Source organism: Cetorhinus maximus, unplaced genomic scaffold (assembly GCF_964194155.1).
Source record: "Cetorhinus maximus unplaced genomic scaffold, sCetMax3.hap1.1 HAP1_SCAFFOLD_2017, whole genome shotgun sequence".
Lineage (NCBI taxonomy): Eukaryota > Metazoa > Chordata > Chondrichthyes > Lamniformes > Cetorhinidae > Cetorhinus > Cetorhinus maximus.
This window is the reverse complement of record NW_027597957.1, coordinates 54,048-59,065: the sequence shown is the minus strand read 5'-3', so window position 1 is coordinate 59,065 and position 5,018 is coordinate 54,048. Positions and strand designations below refer to the sequence as shown.

The 5,018-nt window shown below is 49.8% G+C and overlaps 1 pseudogene; it reads left to right on the top strand.

Moving 5' to 3' along the window:
- The first annotated feature begins 2,699 nt into the window (after positions 1 to 2,699).
- Positions 2,700 to 2,851, top strand: LOC144676854 (U1 spliceosomal RNA; annotated as a pseudogene).
- The last annotated feature ends 2,167 nt before the right edge of the window (positions 2,852 to 5,018 follow it).

The window sequence follows — 5,018 nt, the reverse complement described above, 5'->3', positions numbered from 1 at the left end:
GAAAGGAACAGAGGGAAATGTCCCGACTCCAGAAAAAGATGCAGAATCTGCTCCGGCTGCAGTCGATGGGGGTGGATGTCAAGGAGGAGCTCCAAGAGGTGAAGGGCCAGCAAGCCTCGCACTTTGCCTCGGAGGCCTCCAAGATCATCTTCCGTTCCAGAGTCCGCTCCGTGGAGCAGGATGAGACGTGCTCACGTTTCTTCTTCCAAAAGGTACACAGAGAGCGCTCTGTGATCAGCAGCCTGAAGGAAGAAGACGGCTCAGTAAAGTCATCACGGTCCGACATTCTGAGGATCAGCAAATCCTTTTATGCCGGACTGTATGACGTGAAGCCCACGGACAGCACGGCCTCCCAGTCCTTCCTGTCCTCTATCACGGAGGTCTTAGACCACAGTACGCGGGAGAGCCTAGACAAACCGCTAACTCCTGATGAACTGACTAAGGCCCTTGAGTCCTTCGAGAAGAGTAAAACTCCCGGAAGCGACGGCTTGCCGGCGGAGTTGTATTCGGCTCTGTGGGACTTGATCGGCCCGGACCTGCTAGGAGTGTACGAGAGTATGCTCCTGGCCGGTAGTATGTCAGAATCCATGAGGAAAGGCATCATCACCCTCATCTACAAGCACAAGGGGGAAAGGGAGGAAATTAGAAATTGGCGACCCATTTCACTGTTGAATATGGACTATAAGATTCTGTCCAAGGTCATCGCCAATCGGGTCAAATCCGCTCTGGAATTGGTGATTCACCCTGACCAGACCTGCTCTGTGCCGGGCAGGAAGATCTCTGACAGCCTGGCGCTGCTCAGGGATACGATTGCCTATGTACAGGACAGGGGTGTGGATACCTGCCTCATCAGCTTGGATCAGGAGAAGGCCTTTGACAGAATATCGCACACCTACATGGGGGATGTGCTCTCCAAAATGGGCTTTGGGGAGGGAATTCGAAATTGGATCCAACTGCTCTACACTAACATCAGTAGCGCAGTCTCAATCAATGGGTGGGAAACAGATAGCTTTCCGATTAAATCTGGAGTCAGGCAGGGCTGTCCTCTCTCGCCTGTCCTTTTCGTGTGTTGCATAGAACCCTTTGCCGAGTCCATCAGGAAGGATCCGGGCATAAGAGGAGTGACGATCCCAGGCAGTGGAGGCACTCAGGTAAAAGCCTCCCTGTACATGGACGACGTCGCCGTCTTCTGCTCGGATCCGCTGTCGGTGCGCAGACTGATGCACATCTGCGACCAGTTCGAACTGGCCTCGGGAGCCAAGGTAAATCGTGGGAAGAGCGAGGCCATGTTCTTTGGGAACTGGGCTGACCGATCCTTTGTCCCCTTCACTGTCAGGGCTGACGGCCTGAAGGTGCTGGGGATATGGTTCGGAGGGACCGGGGCATGCGTTAGAAACTGGAAGGAGCGAGTGGCTATGGTGAAGAGGAAACTGGGCATGTGGGAGCGACGCTCCCTCTCCATTGCGGGTAAGAACCTGGTCATCAGGTGTGAGGTACTCTCGCTGTTGCTGTACGTGGCCCATTCCAGACTCCTGCGCGACGGCGATCACTCGAGCCATCCTCCGCTTTATCTGGAGGTCGAAAATGGATCGTGTCCGCAGGGACGCGATGTACAAGCCTCTAGATAAAGGGGGAAAAAACGTGCCCAACATCGCCCTCATACTGATGGCCACCTTTGTGTGCGGCTGCATCAAGCGGTGCGTAGACCCTCAGTACGCAAACACCAAGTGTCACTACGTGCTGAGGTTCTACCTGTCCCCGGTGTTGCGAAGGATGGGTCTGGCCACGCTGCCGCGGAACGCTCCAAGTAGTTGGACCGTGCCGTACCACCTGTCCCTGGTGGAAAAATTTATGCAGAAAAACAGCTTTGACCACAAGTCCATCAGGCAGTGGTCAGCACGTAACGTCCTAGAGGCCCTGAGTGATAAGGAGAGGGTGGACCCTGTGGGATGGTTCCCCGAGCAGACTGTCAAAGTCATTTGGCAGAACGCCTCATCGCCAGAACTTTCCAACAAGCACCAAGACGTAGCTTGGCTGGTGGTGAGAAAGGCCCTCCCCGTCAGATCCTTCCTACACGCCAGCAGGCTCACCCCCTCTGCACGTTGCCCTCGAGGTGGCTGTGGTGGGGAAGAGACCGTTGTTCACCTCCTTGTGGATTGTGCCTTTGCAAAGAAAGTCTGGAGAGAGATGCAGTGGTTGCTGTCGAGGTTCATCCCGAGCGGTTCTGTGACACAGGACTCTGTGCTCTACGGGCTGTTCCCAGGGACACACACCGAGACAAACATCGACTGCAGCTGGAGGATCATCAACTCGGTGAAAGAGGCGCTTTGGTCTGCCCGAAACTTGTTGGTCTTCCAGCACAAAGAGTTGTCCCCGACCAATTGTTGCGGACTGGCACAATCCAAAGTCCAGGACTACGTGCTGAGGGACGCACTAAAGCTTGGGGCAGCTGCCGCAAAGGCGCAATGGGGAAGGGTCGCTGTCTAAGACCTTTCTACCACAGCGCAACGAGAGACTGGGAACTGTTTAGAGCCCCTCGGGCTGTACAGATCAAAATGAAAGGCTGTAAATGACTGTAATATTGTTTGTACTGATGCACCTGGTGATACATTTTGTAAAAGTTTAACCTGGATTGTACCCTTGTAATGTTCTTTTTGAAATGGTTTGGAATGTGATTGAAGATATTTTATGAATAAAGTATATTTTTGCAAAAAAAAGAAAAAAAAGGTTCTCCCAGGACGAGGCTAGCCCATTGCACTTCGGGTGTGCTAACGCCTGCGATGTCCCCAAATGCGGGATACTCGACTGCAAAATTTGTGGTAGTGGCGGACTGCGTTCGCGCTCTCCCCTGATTCACAATTCAAAAAATAGATTTCATCATATCTTTCATTTTCTCTTCTATTTCCTGTCAGCAACCTTTTCTGAAAAAAGAAATATATAACCCCCAATGTGTGCTCTTCAAAATCTATACTGGACTGGTTATTTAGTTTTTTCTTTCCTCCTCGCAAATATTATCCAACCCCCATTCTTTTCCTCCCTGTCATTATCAGCCGACAATTATTCCATCTATGCATCATTTTCGCCAGACCGTTTGTTTTGTGGCCGCCAAATTACTCGCGCCATTTTTAACCCCGCGTTTGCCCACTCAAAAATCTCTCTCAAACAACCCCCATCTAACACCCAACCCACCATCACAACAGTCCCCACTTTCCCAGCACCGCCCCACCCCCTATCTCTCTGGACGTCTGTATAAATACAAACTCATATCAGTCAGCTATTAACTGATATGCATTCACCATTTTAAACATGTAGCTGCGACCCCTCACTATTTGAAACATGAACAAGCACCCTGTCCCCATGTTCATTCAAATTACCCCCCTCCGAAACGAACAGCAACCTCCCACCTCCTCTGTATAATCTCCCCCTTAATCAGCCCCCTGTGTGACTCCTACCTTCTGAAACTCCTGCCCCCTCTCCCCATGTGTAAAGTCTTTCCCTGCCCCTTCTGCAGCTCACTTCCCCTGCTGTGGGTCCATCAATTCACCTGTGATTATTCCTTGAAGGCTTAAATAGCGCAAAGCGAAAAAATAAACAGAAAGAAAACTGGAGAAAGGCAGATAGAAACCTAAACCCTCAGTAAAATGACCACCGGGAATCCCGTTTAACCGTCAGAATGATCGCGCAGCCCAAATTACACGCATTATCCCTGAATTATAACAAGATTTTAGGCAGCTTCACTTTAGGACTTTTCATTTCCTCTTGTGGGGCTCCTGTTCCTCACACACTGGAGGCTAACATGTAAGTTTTAGATTGCAAGGCTGGGCTACTTTAACCCCAAGATTTTCTTTTTGAAACTCCAGGCCCACAGTCCAACAGGAACTGGTTAACCGGAGCCACCGAAAACCAGGGTCCCGGAGAGGAATTGAAATCTCGGGGTAAGAAACGGACACAAACTCACGTGGGCCCATGGGGCACGGCCTTGGAGAAGGTCTCAGGAAACTCCTGAAGAAGAAGAGTCCTTGTCCCAGTCTGGATCTTCAGATTGCAGGTTTCAAAATAAAAATTCTTTGAGGGGTGGGGGAGAAAATTAATTCCATTAAAACAGAAAGCAAAGAACATTTTCAAACAAAATAACGCAAGAGCCAATGAATCACTCTCAGTTACAACTCAGCAACATCCAAATACAAACAAGTCAAAGAGTTATAAAGCAGATTGAGACAGAGGGAACACACACGCACATTAAACCAGAGTGGGGACTAGCTCCGCACTCTGGAGGCGGTTTTCGGATTGGGTTCCTAGCCAGGTATATCCTGAATGAGCAGTTTGCAGACTCCACCCCTGGCATGTTGGGATGTCTCTCAATCTGCTCCCCAGGAGGCCTGTCCATTGATATGTTAATCCCAGGGCAGGACAACTTTCTGATTCTTCCTGTCCTTTGACGTGTTCACCCCAGGAAAACAATGTTTCAGCCATTTTCTGGTTAATGTTAAAACTTTAACTCATCTTGTCGGGAATGTCACTGCAGTTCGAAATATCAAACACTAAACCCCCAACACAAGACTGTGCAAAGCATGTGGATTGTTACTGAGATTCCGTCTGTGATTTTTAGTGATGTCAGTGTGGATTGTGTAATCTGTGTGTGTGTGAGTGTTGCTGGTCCCATAATGTAACGCAAATGTCTCCTTGCAGCCTCTCAGTACGCCACTCATGGTCTCCTGGTACTTTTTGGATTGTCTGGAGAAGACATTGAAAGAATTAGAGTTAAACAATGCTAACACTAGCTGCACTGCGACGAGTATATGAGAGCTTATTCTTATCCAAGGGGTGTATGTCCACATTCAGCCCCCATTCCCACACTTGCTCCCACCGTCGGATCTCTCAAGTGCTCTTCCGTATCATTGATTAGCCTTTTAAACACCGCCTGTAACACGTAATGCTGATTCCTCACCTTTCGTAAGTCACCTTTAAACTTTGTCAGACTTTCGGGAAGGTGGGGAATTGGGGCCTGCTTAGGTTCC